We start from the raw sequence: 20,830 nt of genomic DNA on the forward strand, positions 1-20,830 counted from the left end.
GCTTTATTAGTAACGGTACGGTGGACAAATGTTTGAGTCATCTAGTGCTGCAAAAAGGAGAAAATGAAGTGTACATTTTCTGGTGTGTATAACCTGCAACCATTAATAAGTGATCTTTTTCTTTCCCTTGCTTGGTCGAAAAGCCGCCTAGCTGCGTTACATACGACCAAGCAAGCATTTCTACCTGCATTCGAATCAATAAGCCCGCAACGTGTGGCGCGCCGTAGCGTCCAGGGCTAACGCGCGCCGTGCGACGCCCGGGGTCGATTTCAGACAACCACCGTTTTTTCTGCGAACTGCTTTGTCGATAACGCTAAATGATTCATTCTTTTACAGTCAAAATACGAACACCGACGTCCTACGATGACTTGTCTACGCTAATGGTCGAGGTCGCGTGGGGCTTCTATTTAGCAATCTGCACTCCTTTTTTTGTAAAGTATAATTTTACTTCCATAAAAAACGACAAGGTGACGTCTGATAAGGTTTTATGGCACTAATTGAAGCACCATGATACAACCCACAATTAATTAACGTTTATGCTCCATCCGGCACTAGCCCGAAATTATAATATTCATACCATAATCTAAGCAACATAATCAGCATATTAAAGATACTAAAACAATCTGTTTAACTTACTCTGTGTTAGCTCCATTCACACAGCAAACAAAGTTCATTATCTAAGAATAATCAATCAGTCTAGTATAAAATAAAATTTATGGATCACTACCTACCTAGACAATAGTGAAGAGAACAGCTGAGTGTAAACAGTCAAAACAGTTGGTCAGTTGGAAAAAATCAATTCAGTTGGTTCCAGTTTTACGTATTGGGGCTTTTTACTCAGTCATTTCTTTCAAGTCTGTGGGAACAACCGAATGAAATCAGTCCGTTATAGTTTTGCACATTGAATGGAATACTCATTCTTTCTTTTCAAGTGAAACCAACTGCAGTTTTTCTGTTGGTTGACTCATGTATCTGTTCTTTCAACTGTAACCACTCTATAGTGTTTTAGTTGACTGAGTTGTCTACGCATTCTCCTGAATGAAGCCAGTCTTTTCATCATTTAAAACTACTGCTGTCGATTAAGGTCTTCTATATGCAATTAACCAGTAACTAATTAAACTTCTGTATCGTTGCGGTTACAAAGTTGAGCACAAAAGTTCGCTTAGTGACACCTGAGAAAGAAGGAACATTGCCAAATTTTAGCGACTGACTGCATTCCGGTTTACTGAAAAGGTGTGATGTCCATTATTTAAAAATCATTTGAATTTAGCACTTATTCAGCCATTTACTTGTGTGGATGGTAAATATATTTTGGAGAAAATTATGTTATCGATTACGTATGTACAAATCACACCAACGCACACCAACCTGTTTACATATTACAGCTTTTGAAAAGTAACAGGTATAGTATTTCATGGACATGAGAAAGTACTGTTCACTTTCACACATTGGTAATTCAATTTCAATGTTAGGCCTTTTTGTAGCCATCACTGAAAACAGTCCTCAACCACGTTCACACCCCTTTGGACCGCTGAGAAAGGCAACTAGAGCTGCCTGATTGTCGACGCATTTGCTTCTGTGCGGAAAGTCTACCGTTTTGGCATTGTTAAGTTATTATTGTTTACTGTACTCGGTTATCGCCTGTCCGACATTTCCTTCTTATTGAGGACAAATAAAGAGCTCTTAGTTCAAGTTTACGTCCATATTTATGCATAAGCATTCAGTATTAAATCTTAACTACACTCGCTATTTAGACTGACGTCACTAACTTCTGTGGGCGTTTTCGATCCCAAAAACAAAAATCATCTGATGGCCATTTAGTTCCCTGTTTCCCTAAAGTATTTTTAAGGAATCAATAAAAGAAAAGCTTCTATTTATGAAAATTTAATCTTTGTTAAAACAACAATTAAAGCGAATAAATGATGACTAACTCACAACCTCAGCTTCCGACAGGTGTTGTTGACATACCTCGATGTGGACAGCTGAGAATGTGTGCCCCGACCAGGACTCGAACCCGGGATCTCCTGCTTACATGGCAGACGCTCTACCCATCTGAGCCACCGAGGACACAGATGAATAGCGCGACTGCAGGGACTTATCCCTTGCACGCTTCCCGTGAGACACACATTCCCAACTGTCCACAATTCTACATATGTATTGTACCTTACATACATCGAGGTATGTCAACAACACCTGTCGGCAGCTGAGGTTGTCAGTTAGTCATCATTTATTCCAGGGAAAAGCTGCACGGTCATTAACAGTAACTGTTCTTTCGAGAACAAGTTACTGTCTTCGTATATATAGTTAATTGCCACCCAGCCATTGACCTTCGTCTGTGCGAATACGAACAGGTTGCCCAAACTCTTACGGGAATCGCCAAAGCGTGCGCGAGTAATGAGTGGGTGGGCAAATGTATGTGGACAGTTGGGAATGTGAGTCTCACGGGAAGCGTGAAGGGATAAGTCCCTGCAGTCGCGCTATTCATCTGTGTCCTCGGTGGCTCAGATGGATAGAGCGTCTGCCATGTAAGCAGGAGATCCCGGGTTCGAGTCCCGGTCGGGGCACACATTTTCAGCTGTCCACATCGAGGTATGTCAACAACACCATTTATTCCAGGGAAAGGCTGCACGGTCATCAACAGTAACTGTTCTTTCGAGAACAAGTTACTGTCTTGGTATAAACAATTAAAGCACTTGACCACTCAAATAGAGTTTTTGAAATTAAACTAAGAAATAAAAAATAATGTACTGCAACAATGCTCAGAAATATATTTTGAGATTAAATAATGGTCAATTATGTAAAACAAAAAGACAGAATAAACAATAACTTTCAATTTAAAAAATGACTGTAGGCACGTGAACGAATCAACGAAAACAATGAAAAGTATTCTATTTTAAATGATGGAATTAATTTCCATTGATCACAGTGAAGAGGTATCTTTGTACATAAATGTAACCAGATTTACTTATTATTTCTTGTTTTTTTTTTTTATTGCTATTTCCTCTATTTCACTGTCAGTTTCATGATCAGATAATTCTGTTTCATTGCCGCTAAACTAGGATGCCTCTTGAAAGGACTCTGATGAATCCGATGAATCAGAGTCTTCAAGAGCTAACAATAACTACAATATCTGATCATCGTTCAAACGTCGCACCATTCTGTCTAAAACAATATATGATGCCGAATAAGAAAAGTAACGTGGGGTTGATTTCAACCCCAAAACGTGCATAGCTACGGAAATAACGGTAGCTGATTACTACGCCCCTGCACAGAAGCAGAGTGGCACTGTTACGATAGGATCGGAATTGCATAAAAAAAAGAGCGATGCGTGGGGTAATAAATTACATCACGAATGTAGTTAAGGGTTAAGTAAACCATCTGTCTGCATCAAAATGCTAAAACGCTAAGTTTCATGTAATTGGAAGACTTCATACACCTGGAGAAAAAGTGATCCTCAGGATAAATTGAGTATCATATACTGTATCTTCAAAGATGATTAATATTCAGAAACTATATCAATTAAAGAAATTAACGAATGATGACAAATATTTCTTGGAGAAAAGGAATTTTTCCGACAAGTGACAATATATGCTTTAAAAGCAAGTGATTAAGTCATCAAACAATTTTAAAAATGAATCTTATTCGCTTTCTGCTAAAAAAAATGGTTCAAATGGCTCTGAGCACTATGGGACTCAAGTGCTGAGGTCATTAGTACCCTAGAACTTAGAACTAGCTAAACCTAACTAACCTAAGGACATCACAAACATCCATGCCCGAGGCAGGATTCGAACCTGCGACCGTAGCGGTCTTGCGGTTCCAGACTGCAGCGCCTTTAACCGCACGGCCACTTCAGCCGGCGCTTTCTGCTCACATCATCTTAGTATTCACCGAAAGAGATTATCGGTGACTGTTGCAAATCCGCAGGAAGAGTGAGACAGAGCTTCAATAAATTTATATAAAAAAAGTAATTGTTCGTGTCCTTAAGCAGCAGTTACTAACCTTTTAAAACCAACCAAAAATTCGTATTTGATGCCAGAAGTACGAAAAAAATCGTACTCAGGTAAACAAATATATAATTTTTTTACAATTACCTTGTATTCACCTCTCCTTGAAAGACGACACTTCGTCTTTAAAAAAGTTGGTAACTCTAGTCATGGTGTGCATATCACTATATAGGGTGAAGGAGTATTTAAATAAATCATTCGAACCAGGAAAGTGACTGAAAACAATCATACAGTTGACGTGGCCACAGACAATACTTTCATTCGGTTGTTTCTTTTGACTAAAAACCGGTCGACTGGCTAGTCGGCTGTTAAAACCAGTCGGCTGGCCCATCACATTAAACAGTGTTTAGAAAGTAATTGATCAAGTAACCAGGATAGGCCTAATCTCGTCCTTGTGTCCAATAAGTATCTGTATTAAGGTAACCACTCTTACAGATGTCTGCCATCGCTCGAATCACAGGCGAGCAGGTCTAACAGTTTCCTAACGTTGCAAGAACTGAGTTCTAACAAGGACTTCTATCGCAGTTGAAATTTCCTGGCAGATTAAAACTGTGTGCCAGACCGGGACTACAGAAAAAAGGCACCACGACACTGCCGCGTGAGAGGTTACACAAGACGACACTGGATGTGTGTGACGTACCGTTGTGCCGTCAGATCACTCTCAATTACTACTAGCAGTAATCTGCAATCATACTTGCAGAACCCTTGCTCCACATCATGACACCGGTATAAACACGGCTGACTCTCGAAAACATTGGAAGATTGGGACCTGTGTCCTTGCTGTCGCCATACTCCTCAGCGACTATGCACGTCCGTCGTGGCGCAGAACAGCGATTCACCGCTGAACTCAACGTGACGCCATTCATGAGATGCTTCCCGGTCCCGGCACCACTCCAAACGCATTCATTTATGTCGTGGTGCTAACGACAACCTACGCATGGGACGGTACTTCCCTAGTCCGGCTGCTGCCAGTCTCACACCAGTGGTGCGGGATGAGACAGGATGTTGCGGGGTTCCATTACTGTTTCTCGTATTGCAGGCGCAGGTGTGAACCAGGTATGACCTACTTGGTGTACAATACGGCAATCTTCCCTTGCGGTCGACCGTAACTTTGACGACGTGTATGCATGCCCTCAGGTTCCCATGCAGTCCAGCACTGTCACATTCTAGTGCGCTACAAATGTGGATACTGCACGATTCGAACAGTCATCCAAATGGAAATCCACAATGAGGTGCCTTTCAAACTACACTTAGGGGCCAAAAAAATTGGTACAGGCATGCTTATTCGAATACAGAGACTTGTAAACAGGCAGAACACGGCGGTATGGTCGGAAACGCCTATACGGGGTGTTACAAAAAGGTACGGCCAAACTTTCAGGAAACATTCCTCACACACAAATAAAGAAAAGATGTTATATGGACATGTGTCCGGAAACGCTTAATTTCCATGTTAGAGCTCATTTTAGTTTCGTCAGTATGTACTGTACTTCCTCGATTCACCGCCAGTTGGCCCAAATGAAGGAAGGTAATGTTGACTTCGGTGCTTCTGTTGATATGCGACTCATTGCTCTACAGTACTAGCATCAAGCACACCAGTACGTAGCATCAACAAAAAATGGTTCAAATGGCTCTGAGCACTATGGGACTCAACTGCTGTGGTCATAAGTCCCCTAGAACTCAGAACTACTTAAACCTAACTAACCTAAGGACATCACACACATCCATGCCCGAGGCAGGATTCGAACCTGCGACCGTAGCGGTCGTGCGGTTCCAGACTGTAGCGCCTTTAACCGCTCGGCCACTCCGGGCGGCTAGCATCAACAGGTTAGTGTTCATCACGAACGTGGTTTTGCAGTCAGTGCAGTGTTTACAAATGCGGAGCTGGCAGATGCCCATTTGATGTATGGATTAGCACGGGGCAATAGCCGTGGCGCGGTACGTTTGTATCGAGACAGATTTCCAGAGCGAAGGTGTCCCGACAGGAACACGTTCGAAGCAATTGATCGGCGTCTTAGGGAGCACGGAATATTCCAGCCTATGACTCGCGACTGGGGAAGACCTAGAACGACGAGGACACCTGCAATGTACGAGGCAATTCTTTGTGCAGTTGACGATACCCCTAATGTCAGCGTCAGAGAAGTTGCTGCTATACAAGGTAACGATGACCACGTCACTGTATGGAGAGTGCTATGGGAGAACCAGTTGTTTCCGTACCATGTACAGCGTGTGCAGGCACTATCAGCAGCTGATTGGCCTCCACGGGTACACTTCTGCGAATGGTTCATCCAACAATGTGTCAATCCTCATTTCAGTGCAAATGTTCTCTTTACGGATGAGGCTTCATTCCAACGTGATCAAATTGTAAATTTTCACAATCAACATGTGTGGGCTGACGAGAATCCGCACGCAATTGTGCAATCACGTTATCAACACAGATTTTCTGTGAACGTTTGGGCAGGCATTGTTGGTGGTGTCATGATTGGGCCCCATGCTCTTTCACCTACGCTCAATGGAGCACGTTATCATGATATCATACGGGATACTCTACCTGTGCTGCTAGAACATGTGCCTTTACAAGTTCGACACAACATGTGGTTCATGCAAGATGGAGCTCCTGCACATTTCAGTCGAAGTGGTCGTACGCTTCTCAACAACAGATTCGGTGACCGATGGATTGGTAGAGGCGGACCAATTCCATGGCCTCCACGCTCTCCTGACCTCAAACCTCTTGACTTTCATTTATGGGGGCATTTGAAAGCTCTTGTCTACGCAACCCCGCTACCAAATGTGTAAAGACTCTTCGTGCTCGTATTGTGGACGGCTGTGATACAGTACGCCAATTTCCAGGGCTGCATCAGGGCACAGGGATTCCATGCGATGGAGGGTGGATCCATGTATCCTCGCTAACGGAGGACATTTTGAACATTTCCTGTAACAAAGTGTTCGAAGTCACCGTGGTACGTTCTGTTGCTGTGTGTTTCCATTCCATGATTAATGTGATTTGAAGAGAAGTAATAAAATGAGCTCTAAAATGGAAAGTAAGCGTTTCCGGATACATGTCCACATAACATATTTTCTTTCTTTGTGTATGAGGAATGTTTCCTGAAAGTTTGGCCGTAACTTTTTGTAACACCCTGTATAAGACAACAGTGTCTGGCCCTGTTGTTAGATCGGTTACTGCTGCTACGTTGATAGGTTATCTAGATTTAAGTGAGTTTGAACGTGGTGTTACAGTCGGTGCACATGCGATAGCTCACAGCATCTCCGAGGTAGCGATGAAGTGCGGATATTCCCGTACGACCATTTCACGAGTGTACCGTGAATATCAGGAATTTTCGTCAGATTATGGTTCCCATACTGCAGTTAAGGGAACACTAACTGTGGAAGAATATGAACACTTTTACAGCATTCTGCCCAGAGTACAGTGGAGGAACAGTTCGGAGTCTATGATTGTTTATGTAATAAGGAAATGTGGTTCTGCTTTCAGCAGACACGTTTTTTCTTGTTTGCTCAGGCAGAACGACATTTCCTTATTACATATTAGGAAGCAAACACGGCTAAGGAAACAGCTTCAACCACAAAATGATTGATTGTATCAGCATGAAAATGCATCCTATCATAAAGCAGCGTCTGTGAGGCAGCGGTTTGTAGACTGCCCTGCCCAGAGTCCCGACTTGAGCCCAATGGAACACCTTGGGATGAGTTAGAACGTCTATTTCGCTCCAGACACCAGCGTGCAACATCACTACCGAATCTGTTATCGTCTCTTGGCGAAGAATGGGCTGCCATTCCCCCACAGATATTCAGAATCGTCATTAAAGCTTTCTCAGCAAAGTTCAAACCGTCATAAAGGTGAAGGGTGCACACTACCCATATGGAAATCCACTAATTCGTATAGTTCTGACGTATAGTGGAGATCCCCCTACAGCTTTAGATGAATTGCAATACCGCTCAGCAACAGCAGTGAAAGCAGCAGCTACATTCATGCTCGCAAAAGGATGACAGGAGTTTGACTATCATCTGATTATTTATCGTGTGTCCAGTCGACTACACATCGAAAATTTATGAAATGTAACAGAAAAATTTGATTGTAAACTAATTATAAAAATCAAGACTGTATGTGCATGCATGTGAAACGCCTACCCTTGTAAAATCGCAGATTCCTTTTTTTTTAAAAAAAAAAAAAAGGAAAAAACTACCCTAAGTTTCTATCCTCATTCATGTTGAAGATATAGCCTCGCGAAATCTAATTAATTATTCTGATATAGTGGTTCAAATGGCTCTGAGCACTATGGGACTTAACTTCTGAGGTCATCAGTCCCCTAGAACTTAGAACTACTTAAACCTAACTAACCTAAGGACATCACACATATCCATGCCCGAGGCAGGATTCGAACCTGTGGCCGTAGCGGTCGCGCGGTTCCAGACTGTAGCGCCTGGAACTGCTCGGCCACCCCGGCCGGCTCTGATATAGTGTTTACTGATTTCTAATTAGCTCAGAATAATCTAACATGTGTACGCTTTTGATCGCAAATGTTTGGGACACGTTGTAGACTGACGAGAATGTAAGATGGTGCCTTTAGTTTGGGGAAAGTTAGGTTTGCTGTTGTTGATTTCGACGGGCATGTGCCCGTATCGTCTCCTCTGGCGTTATCGACAGTACCACAGTGGGCGCCAGCCATTCGTCACCTGCGGCCACGGAGTCACCTTGCAGGAATAACAAGGGGCGCCATTTGTGCGCCACTGACTTGTCTGCAGTGGTGGAGGGAGATTGAAACCTGGCGACGGATCAGCTGTGTGCAGGCTCGCATGGAATCAGGGACGCTGTTTCGTGCGCCAAGCTATGCTGTGCCGCGCTGCTCTGTGCCAACATTCGTGGCGATCCGGAACTGTCAGCCGACAAGTGAGTGCGTAATGCGTGGCAGCCAATGTCGCCACCGCGAAGTTCACGGCCTCTCAGATGGGCCGGTGGTGATGGAAAAATTCTCAGACCCACTGTGCCCATTCAAAACAATGTATCAACAGTTTCTTCATCACCCTCTACCTAGTGCCTGTAGAAAACGATCATAAATGGCGTCAAAATATTGTGTCAAACTCTAACTAGGCTCCAGAAAGTTTGTCACTCGTTTAGCAGATTCCGCTGGACAAATCCTGAACTGAAGGGTTTGGTGCAAGAAAGAGGCAGCTACACTTTTTCCAGTTTGTGGCAAATTAAAAAAAAAAAACGTTTTAAAAATTTAATTTTCGCCAAAACGAAAAAGTTGTCCGCCTTGTTTTAGGCTATGGGGTATCCAATACTACTGACGAGAATACATACAAATGCATGCACTCAGGTACGTGCAATAGAGTTTTGAGTTTTGGAGCTGCCTCCGTTTTGCTCCAAAGTGAATGAAAAACTCTTTGTAATTAACCATATTTCAGTTTTTAAAAAATTTATTAATACAGAAAGTACACCATTATTGGCATAATACTTTAATTCTACAGTTCTTATTCAGTCTTCTAGCTCCCCTTCAGTTACCTCAGGATCGTTTGAAGCATCTGACGTCAACTGGTCGTAAAACCACATTTCTTTTTGCTCAACACACTTTCTGGCCAGTTCTTTGACATCTTTAAACTTTTGGCCTTTAAGCGGGAGGAGACAATCATAAGCTTGATGAAGGTGGTCCATTGTTATGAGACTCGCAGGTCCTTGGTTGCAAATTTGCGCATTATCGAAGACAGTCATCCCTACGGTCGCACTGCAGTGAATGATCCCTTTACCGACGTATGGCTGTTCATAGAGGAATACTTTGTACTTGGTGATTAAATATTTTCCTCTTTTCTTGTTCGATAATGATACGTAAGCGTTCTTTACAAAAAATTTCTTCAACGTGTCAGCAAAGTGGAAAATAAATCTCTGGTCCACTTCAGTGACATGAAACGAGCGATGTTTACACCGGTCTGCTGAACAATACGTAACACAACCTCCTTCCTGCTATTGTTTGGAGGAAGAACGAGGCAGCTCCCGGAGCTCCCTCTGTTTTCCTGCAAACTCGGAGTACAGGCAGCTCCATTTTTTTTGTATGTGACAGAATGTTCAATAGAGCCAAAAAGTGGAGCTGCCTCCTTCTTGCGCCAAACCTCTCAATTAGTTGCTATTAAAGGTCCAGCTCTTGTCTTCGTCAACATTTTCTTCTGTCATAAAATATTTATAGGTTATGTAGATCGTTCGTTCGGTGGGCAAGTGTCTGGCTATGGCTATAAAAACCCTGGGTTCAGTTCTAAAACGGTCCTAGCATTTATGTCTGTCACTTATCGCTTGTCTCATCTGTGGCAATTATTGCAAACGTGAAAAATTCGAAGTTCAATTGCAGTTCAGAGTCCACTTTACACTGTAGGTCCTCTTATAACTGCTTGGCTACTTCAGTGACTTGGCAATTTCCCGAACATCTCAATTACCCCTTCTAATGTAGCGCACAACGAAAACATTTTTAATGAACTTTATTAGGTGTTAAGTAGTCTTATTTTATGTTGACTGGCTATTGTATGGGACATTCCAAATTGATCGTCAGAGTTATTTTTCTTTACAAATTATTGAATAAAATACAGTGTTTCAACCAACACTCAAATTATATAGAATCTATATTTTGAGACAGGTATGAGACAGTGATTAGCGTGGTTACGCCCGTGGAATTTCAAGCACAACAGCGACAGACAGCTTTAATATTATAATTCATTTAGTGATCTAAATTTCACTTAGTTGAAATCTGCGTAATATTTCTCATACATTCTGTTTCTTTTTATTGAATATATTTTTGGTTTCTACACTGTGCAACAAAAAAAATGAGGAACCCAGCACGGGTAGAGGAAAATAAATAAAATTTCACTGGTTGAAAGCATATGTGATGTTATACGAGCGATTCAAAATCAAGTCAAGTTTACAAAGAACTTGGCAATATAAGCCCACTTGTAAGTATGATGTTGCACCTTCTCTAGCCCGAATGCGAGCATTGGGAACGGTGTCATTAAATTCACTGTATCTTCTCTGGAGGCAAGTTGGCCCACAACTGTTGTAACTGGTCCTTGGTATCTTGGATATTGGCGCTGGGACGATGTTCGAGTTGATCCCACACAGGTCCTCTCGGGGACAAATCTGGGAATCTTTCAGGCCACGTGAGCATCTCAGCATCACTCACAGTTCATGCAGATGGGTACAGTGTGTGGACGAGCATTGTCCTGTTGAAAATTGGCACTACGACACTTGGCATGAGAGGTAAGACACGAGGACGCAGGATGTTCTTGAGGTACCGCTCTGGCGTCTACTCGTATTATCCCTCAGTTACTACCAGCCGTGACCAGACGTTCTACCCCATGTCTTCCTACACCAAGACGCCATACCTCCCCAAAACAGTGGAAGAATGGGACCTCGCCGTCACACTCGCTGGGATAGTACAGAACCGCGATTCGTCGCCGAACACAACGCGACACCACTCATGAGCAGTCCGTGGCCGAGGCACCACTAGAAACAAAGACGTTTGTTTTGTAATTTTAATGGCAGCCTACAGGTGCCGCAATATTTCCCTAGTTCGGCTACTAGTCTCCGGCCAATGGTGCAGTTTGACACAGAATATCGCAGGGGGTCCATTATCTATTCATGGTTGGCAAGGGTAGATGTGTAGGAGTGCACATTAGCGTGATCTTCTTCCGCGTTGGTCAGAAGTGAACGAGAGGAACCTTGACGGTGAGTTAACCTGCTGTAAAATCTCTGTGATCAGCAGTTGCAAGTGTCTGTGCAGATTTCATGGCAAGAGAAAAGAGCCTTTTATATTTTTGTAAAGCAATGAGAGATGCTGACGCCTCCTAGCAAATTGCAGCTACGTGTTCGGTCCAGTTTATGTTTAAAGGCTACTGATTTTCCCTTGATAATACATGTTTCCGATTGGAAATATTAGGCATGAACTACTGAAAAGTCCCGGCAGCAAGCAGCGTTTTGCAGTGGAGTATTATTAGCATCGGCGGGACATGGACAAGGAAATTGTCTGTAAGATTTTCCGACTAACTAAAAAAAAAAAAAAAATGGTTCAAATGGCTCTGAGCACTATGGGACTTAACTTCTGAGGTCATCAGTCCCCTAGAACTTAGAACTACTTAAACCTAACTATCCTAAGAACATCATACACATCCATGCCCGAGGCAGGATTCGAACCTGCGAACCGTAGCGGTCGCGCGGTTCCAGACTGTAGTGCCTAGAACCGCTCGGCCACTCCGGCCGGCTGGCTAACTAAAAGACCTGAATGTGTAACAATTAGGTGGAGCTGATTGTAGCTCCCTGAATCGAGGGGTTTGTATCACGTCGGGGCTGAGTGAGTCCCAGTGACCGATAAAGCAGTACTGATGGTGCAGCTTGTTACACATACATTGAGGTAACAAAAGTCCTGGGATAACGATATGCACATATACAGATGGCGGTATTATCGCGTACAAAAGGTATAAAATGGCAGTGCATTGGCGGAGTTGTCATTTGCTATCTGTTGATTCCTGTGTAAACGTGTCCGACTCGATTATGGCCGCACGACGGGAATTAACAGACTCTGAAGGCGGAATGGGTAGTTGGAGTTAGAATCGTGGGACATTCCATTTCGGAAATTCATTATTCCGAGATCCACAGTATAAACAGCATTCCGAGAATCCACATTTCAGGCATTACCTCTCACTACGGACACTGCAGTGGCCGACGGCTTTCGCGTAACGACCGAGAGCAGCGGCGTTTGCATAGAGTCCATACTGTCAGATCGATGATAACGTCACCTCACACGAATACCGTCTATCCCCGTGTCCTTCACGGCGGTTACTGAACATCTGACGCTGTTCACGTCTACTACATAGCCTACCTGGGTTGGTAACAACACTAAACACGAACAACATTAAAGCACTCTGGTGGCCACTCTATCTGTCACAGAGAATTGCAACTGTAGTCGTTTACATACCAGCCAGTGTACGAATTTGAGTCGACATCCAACCACGCCAGTTTTTTGTCAGGAAATGTACACTCAAGCTCATAAATTATGGATAATTGCAGAATGTGGTGCCACACAAAGTGGCATTACACACAACTGGCACTAATAGTATAGGCACATAGGGAACACACGCGACACAGATCTGGATGTCCACGTTATTGGTGATAAGTTGAGAAAACCGTCACCAGACACACTGCTACAAAACGCCACTGCTTCCTGCGCATGTACCCCGACATCAATATGGGATATGATCACCATGCACATCTACAGCGGCCGCACAACGGGTTGGCACACACTGGATCAGGTGGTCGAGCAGCTGCAGGGGTATAGTCTCCCATTCTTGCACCACTGCCTGTCGAAGCCCCTGAAGTGTCCTAGGGGTTTGAAGAGGTGCAGCGATACTTCGACCGAGAGCATCCCAGACGTGCTCGATGGGGTTTAGGTCTGGAGAACAGGAAGGCCACTCCATTCACCTGCAAGGTACTCCTCCACGATGGCAGCTCGGTGGGGCCGTGCGTTATCATCCAAGAGGGGGAAGGTGGGCCCCACTGCACCCCTGAAAAGGCGGTCATACTGCTGCAAAATGACGTCCCGATACGCCTAACTTGTTACAGTTCCTCTGTCAAAGACATGCAGGGGTGTACGTGCACCAATCATAATCCCACCCCACACCATCAAACCACGACCTCCATACAGGTCCCATTCAAGGACATTAAGGGGTTGGTATCTGGTTCCTGGTTCACGCCAGATGAAAACCCGGCGAGCGTCACTGTTCAGACTACACCTGGACTCGTCCGTGAACATAACCTGGGACCACTGTCCCAACGACCATGTACTGTGTTCTTGCCACCAGGCTTTACGGGCTCTCCTGTGACAAGGGGTCAGTGGAATGCACCTTGCAGGTCTCCTGGCGAATAAACCATGTCTGTTCAGTCGTCTGTAGACTGTGTGTCTGGAGATAACTGTTCCAGTGGCTGCAGTAAGACCCCGATAAAGGCTACCTGCAGTACTCCGTGGCCGTCAGCGGGCACTGATGGTGAGATATCGGTTTTCTTGTGGTGTTGTACACTGTGGACGTCCCGTACTGTAGCACCTGGACACGATTCCTGTCTGCTGGAATCGTTGCCATAATCTTGAGATCACACTTCGTGGCACACGGAAGGCCTGTGCTACGACCTGCTATGTTTGACCAGCCTCCAGTCGCCCTAGTATTCTACCCCTCATAACGTCATCAATATGTGTTCTTTGAGCCATTTTCAACACACAGTCACCATTAGCACGTCTGCACACGTACTCGCTGCAGCGTACTCTGACATGCACCATCACACCTCTGCGTATGTGGACTGTTGCCAGAGCCACCGCGCGACGACCGCAGGTCAAATGCACCGCATGGCCATACCCCAAGGTGATTTAAGCCTGTAAACCGCCCACCAGAGCTTTGTTTCAGCATGTATCAGCATTATCCTTAACTTATGAGCATGAGTGTAGTTAAGTAGCTAATTGCAGAAGTTAAAATATCAATATTGTTATTGTAAATATCAGTGATTTAAACTATAATGAGACTCAAAAGTAAGCATAAATGCATCATCACTGTAGAAGTGACCAAGTATTGCCAAATTGAAAATGCCTTGCGGTTGCTCTGCTCCCAGGTACTAGGCGATCGTGGGACTCTGATCACTGAACAGTATGGCACATTTGTGACGAGAATTGCAGTGAATTAACAGTCCTGAAAGCTAGTTTAGACAGAATGCTGCGATGGACATCTCGAATGGCTCATTGGTCTGAGGGAAAGGTCCAGCCAGATAGAGATCCGCTCCTAACTGCGTAGTTGGAAGTGTGGACAGCAGTTTCGTAACTGCAACGGTCCGGTAATGCGTCGACTCCGTACTCATTTTACGACAGGGATTACATTTCGACTATGAACTATTAATTTAAAAAAAGCAAAACATGTGTAAGCGTAAAATAATTCACCAGTTTTAACGAACAGTGCATGTGTGTCTATAGGTAACTTTAACAACTGTTATAAAAGAATGCCTGATGAACTTTTGTGAAGGAGATTGTTAAACTAATTAAAAATTTGTAAAATCTCTTTGCACTGCACAGTTTATTCAGGCAGGAAATAAAACGGCGGCATTGCAACAATTTCTGCTAATAATGACTGTTTAAACATATTGATTGACATTATAATACTTTATAATCGCTGTGTGTGTCTGTGTGTGTGTGTGTGTGTGTGTTCGCGTGTGTCATAGAAAAGAGAGAGAGAGAGAGAGAGAGAGAGAGAGAGAGGGGGGGGGGAGAAAGAATGCTGAATGACGCTGCTGACACTAATGTGTCAGCAAATGTGGCCTATTCTATTATCAGTTCTGTTCCATAAAACTGGCGGTTTCTGCAGCGTTATTAGAATGTACAATTTGTGACCGGCTTTGTTGTTTAAAATACGTTATACGTCACTGAAGAAGAAATTTTTTTAATAAATTCCGAAAGCATTGGTATTATTTTGTCGGGAGACTGAATTTACAAACAATGTGTTGCCGTTGAGTTCTACTGCCTATGACTGTTAATTCGTTAGTAATAACCGCTATCAGTTTGACAGCAGCTCGTTACAAATTGGAGGATTAACATTAATGTGTGCCACTGCTCTGCAGAAAAACTCTATTATGGCTCACAAGCTGTGACGACTGCTCCCACAGTTGTTAAAACATAACAGCAGAAATGACGGCATGGATACAGCAATTCTCTCACAGAAAATTTTACCTATAGCAATATTTCCATAACATTTGTGCATCTAACAGTCCTGGGTCTAGTTATCACAGTGGCTACATTAGTTATAGCGTTAGAAGCGTAATATTGTACACTAATTCTTCTCTGTCCCCTCCTATCCATTCACATTACATAGAATCTCAGTCAACTAAATATATGGTTCCATTTGAGCACAGTGGGTAGCGGGCACTTAGGCAGTTTAGTTGTAATTGGAGAACTACGCCTGTGTAAATTCTGTATTACGCAACTTTACTTTCGTATAACTAAAATACAGTGAAATACATTTTCTCTGTACAGTGTTGAGATTCATTGTACTTAAGGAGTGGCATCACGGAACCACCGAAAGCTGCAGTAATGTGCATTCATTCGCAGATAACCAGTTTTGATAAAGCGACCAACTTCAAGTCGCGGTTAAAGAAAGTTTCTTTGACATCAAATACTTATTTGTGTTCTGTTTAAGTACGTGTTATGTGCTTTTGGAAGATGCTGCAGCTGAAAACTGTTGTTTAATTGACGTCAAGAAATTTTTTTATCCTGATGTAACATTGGTCGCTTGAACAAAACTAGTTGTCTGTCAGTAAATACAAATTACAGAAGCTTTTGGCGCCGCAGTTCTTTAAATTAAAATATCTCGAATTAATAACCTAAAATATATTAACATGGCAGCATCCCTCCGTAATAGTAAGAAACGGCGATTGGAATCACCAATAGCTCTGCCAAGGAGTAACAACTCGCTTCAATTTTCACTGCAGTCCGCTATCTGAGCACGTGTTTCTCCACCTCTTCACCCAAATATGTTTCTTTTTCAATACTTCAATACATAAAAATCCACGAATGAAAGGATTCTTTCTGCTGCTCAAGGAAATGTTGCTCTGTATCTTCATATTATGTGTGATTAAATCGATAGCAGGATTTACGAACTCCGATTTCATATTGTGACGGATGATTGCATTCGATATGACTAGTTTCTCGGGGTTTGCAACGTATTTCGTAAAACACTCGGAGGGTCCCAAACCTGCGCGACTGTTATCGATGTTGAAGAACTCGTTGGGCAACGGCAGATGGCAGATGACAGATGAGCTGTTGGCCTTCCCAAGGTTAAAAATACCAAGGGACTGCTATTGACGACACAAATCACGCCAGCTGGCTGAACCCTAACGGCTAGAGCCTTGAACTTGTTTCGATGGTTTGTGTTCGATATGTTGGCGTAGCATTTTGTGCTTCTAGGTCATTTTTTTGAAGACTTATCCATTTTCCATCTTGACTTCATCTGTTGAAGAACGAGCACTTACTTTAAGCACATTTTATTTTAAATAAAAGGGATCAGTTTGTTCACCAATTATTCATTTAAAAGTTTCTCAAATTTTGCCCATTCTATTACAGCACTTTTGTTTTTAAACAAAGTGTGTTTATGTTCTTAAGAAAAAACGAATGTTGTACTGATTGCTGTTCGACTTTGCTAATTTCATTGACGGTGTAATCTGTTGTTACTTGATTGGTCACTGACCCTTGCGAATCCTAAGGTCCCTAAGTGGGATAAGTCTTTACATTATTGCACGCTTGTCTACTAGTGCTGTAGGATTAGCAACATTTTTTCCTATGTTTTGTGGCTGCTAATTCTGGCTAGGCTCGTTTTTCTGAGTCATATATTTTTTTCATATTCTCATTAACATTTGGTCTTTTTTTAAAAAAAGGTCTTATGGGACTAAACTACTTAGGTCGTCGGTCCCTAAGCCTACACACTACTTAACCTTACTTAAAGTAACTTACACCCATGCCCGAGGGACGACTCGAACCTCCGAAAGGGGGGGGGGGGGGGGGACCGCACGGACACGGACTGCGCTGCTACCCCGCGCGGCAACATTAGGCGTTGTTCAGTACTGTTTTCAGCAGTATTAGTGTAACACTCTCACGTTTTATATGGAATTTGTACTACGCCAAGTAACGATGTTTAGTATTAATTGTAAATGTCTAAATTGGTTACTGAGTCACTGAGTAGTACCATATTTATTTACGTACCGAATATTCAGTCAGTGCAGTGCCACAGCTTATGGTTCAAAAGAAGCCTCTCCCCGCCCCAGTTTCCTTTCCTCTCTACCATCCTGTTTTCGTGTTTGTCATTTCGTGCTCAGAATAATCTTGTTGCTTTACGTTTTGTTTCTTTGTACAAGTCTTGTATCGTGAGTGTTCTATTAATTTATCACTTTATTGTCCCTGCCCCCTCTTTCTGTCCCCTGTTATCCTTTCGTCCCCTCCCCTACCGGCCCTAAATGAACATTGAATGTATTCGGCGCTGTTGTGTATGCTCTAGTTTTACTTTTACAATGTATATTTAGGTTCATATTTAGATTTCTATTTCTGTACTATTTTTAATTCCGTTTATATCGGTGGGCACAAATAGCATCACTGTATGTGCACAGTCTCGCCACCTGTTGGCAGTTTCTTGTACTCATGTTTTGTAACTGCGTCCCTCTACCAGTTAAGTACTGATGCTGAGGGCTGACACTTGTACTCCACACTTTGTATGAAGATTTTTGTTTTGGTATGTGCACTTTTTGAACATTCTTTGTCATACCTTTTGTATATTTACTATTCATGACTTTCGTCAATTGTGCTTGTGCTTATGGCTCTGTACTTCTGTTTGGCACACGTTCTGATGACGGGCTGCAACCGAAACGCGTCTGTATATTTTTAAAAAATTTTGAGCAAGTGATCAGTTCATTCTGGTGACCTATTCAGTACTGGAGTAGGTACAATACTGCAGTGCCTTTGTTGTTCGAAGGAACATTGCACCCCCTTCTTAACAACACAGGCACTGCAGTATCGTATTTGTCCGTCGATACCAGACAGCGTTCAATTAAAATGACCTCCTGTGCACGGGAATTACGTAGTGAGTGTACGAGTACACGTTGTGACGCAGGAACCACGACGTATGGAGGTTTGGGTCTAGCGGTGAGTCGTGTACTGACAGCCAAAGGGGATGAGGGGACCGCACGCGTAAAGCGGGAAATCCAGGTTCGAATCCCCGTCTGGCATAAATTTTCATTGTCGTCATCCCCTTATATATCTGATGGTTGCTCGCGTTCGCACCCGCGAATATATTTCATGTATTGGCATAAGTCTCCTCAAGTTCATGTCATTGTCGCGCGCGTCCTGCACGACTTTATTCATCCACTATCATCCGACTTCACCTGAGTGCAAATTTTAACGCCCATAGTGAAATAAAAATAAAATCATCACGAAATGATAGCAAAATTTTTTGCTCGTCAGTAACCAAAATAAATAATCCCATATTAAACAGTCGTTACTACTCGTAAAATAATTATGTAACCCCACGAAATGGTGCGCAGTACTGGTTCTGGCTCGTGATGAATTGATATTTTCCGCTCTGCACATTGTTTCTTCAGACGGTCCTCTCCTGTAATTATCTTGCCTACTGCGGTTTGGTGTCGTTTAATAAGTAACTTGTCCTTCAGCTGCAACAGCAGTCCAACAAAACTGCGCATGTCGCTTGACTTTGCTGCTACAAGTCTGCAAGCTTACGTTCCAGAATCACTTAGCAGTTACCTGCTTTCTCCTTTGCTGCTATGCTACGGTTTTCTACAGACTACGTAATAGTCGATAGTCGCTGCTAGTGGCTGTTTAACGTTATTATTCCGAGAGGCATTCTGCTGCTCCATTAGTGAATGTGTGACAAGCAGTAGCTGTTTCATTGTAGAGTTTATAAATAAATTTTTTTTCGCTCTAAAAAAGCAGCCAGACATGAAGTGCGCCCAAGTTTTATCTCTTGTGATGAATTTAACGTATATTCGAGGAACGCACGGTATATGGCATTTGAAATCATCCAAAAGTTGAGCAAACTTCGAAACCGATACATCTGCCAGCGTCATTAATTCACTGAAGAAGACTTTTATGGCTGTAAAATCTTGATTAAAAAACGCAAAACAGATACCATGTTCGACTTTCCATCAATAAGATCTACAAAGTAGAACTTCCTGAACGGTATTTAACATTAGCAATCGAGTGCTATTAGAAGTTAAGAGTTACATGCACACCAACGTCAGTCACAGCCTGTTCCTCGGCCTCAAGTATTAACAATAAAGTTGTGTTCTGTCCCACAGATCATCTTACGTACTGCTGTTTTATCGAACTCCGCTGGTACAGCAACCACTAAAGCTTCCCGTTTTTCGTATCTGTGGACTTGTACATGAAGCTTTCACCGCCGACAGAAGAAATTATGACCTGTTTATCATTACTCAATTGTTTTCCTCTCGTTGTGGTCGCGAAAAATTGGTTGAAACAAGCTTAGGTTCCGCTGAAACTGGTAAATAGACAAAGAACGAGTTGCACTATTGAAAATTTGTCCCGGACCATGACTGTTTTCAGCTTCCGAAAACCATGTCCAGTTTGGTCCTAGTATGTGTTCAGGTTACCTGAGCGCGTTCCCAAGGGTAAACTTCCTTTGAAGGTGGTATTTCCTCCTGTGTATGTTACTAAAATGTCAAAACCGTCAATCACTATCAGTTACAGGTTCCCTATCTACAGGCTTCCAGGGGCGCCAAAAACTTAATATTCAGAATTTCATATAATTATTGACCAAATTTAAAATGTGTGCATAACCTACTCATGAAGAGGTACGGGTATAAGTTAAATCTAACACACTAAGCCAAGGTTTAAAGTTAGAAACTCTGTGTATGTCCCCCGGTAGCGTACTCATGGGTTGCAAATTACGCAGGCAATATTTTTTTTTAAATTTGTGGTAGTATCTATGGGACGAAACTGCTGAGGTCATCGGTCCCTAGACTTACACACTACTTAATCTCACTTAAACTAACTTACGCTAAGGACAACACACACACCCATGCCCGAGGGAGGACTCGAACCACCGACGATGGGAGCCGCGCGGACCGTGACAAGGCTCCTTAAACCGCGCGGCTACCCGGCGCGGCAGGTAATATTCATCCAGTATCTGAGAATCAAAGCACTTAACGACTTCCAACAAACTTTGTAAGTAATTTCAAAGCTTTTTGAAACTTTTTCACGCTGACATCCTCCATAAAATAATGAAAG

At 43.0% G+C, this 20,830-nt stretch overlaps 1 protein-coding gene and 2 non-coding genes across 3 annotated transcripts in view; 1 reads left to right on the plus strand and 2 right to left on the minus strand.

Moving 5' to 3' along the window:
• The window catches only part of LOC126176488 (F-box/LRR-repeat protein 16), an 831,486-nt gene that overhangs the window by 489,709 nt on the left and 320,947 nt on the right, over positions 1 to 20,830 (minus strand). The window lies entirely within an intron of this gene.
• Positions 1,994 to 2,067, minus strand: Trnat-ugu (transfer RNA threonine (anticodon UGU)). Its single transcript has one exon. It is a non-coding gene; the product is annotated as a tRNA-Thr (tRNA).
• Positions 2,491 to 2,564, plus strand: Trnat-ugu (transfer RNA threonine (anticodon UGU)). Its single transcript has one exon. It is a non-coding gene; the product is annotated as a tRNA-Thr (tRNA).

Source organism: Schistocerca cancellata, chromosome 3 (assembly GCF_023864275.1).
Source record: "Schistocerca cancellata isolate TAMUIC-IGC-003103 chromosome 3, iqSchCanc2.1, whole genome shotgun sequence".
Lineage (NCBI taxonomy): Eukaryota > Metazoa > Arthropoda > Insecta > Orthoptera > Acrididae > Schistocerca > Schistocerca cancellata.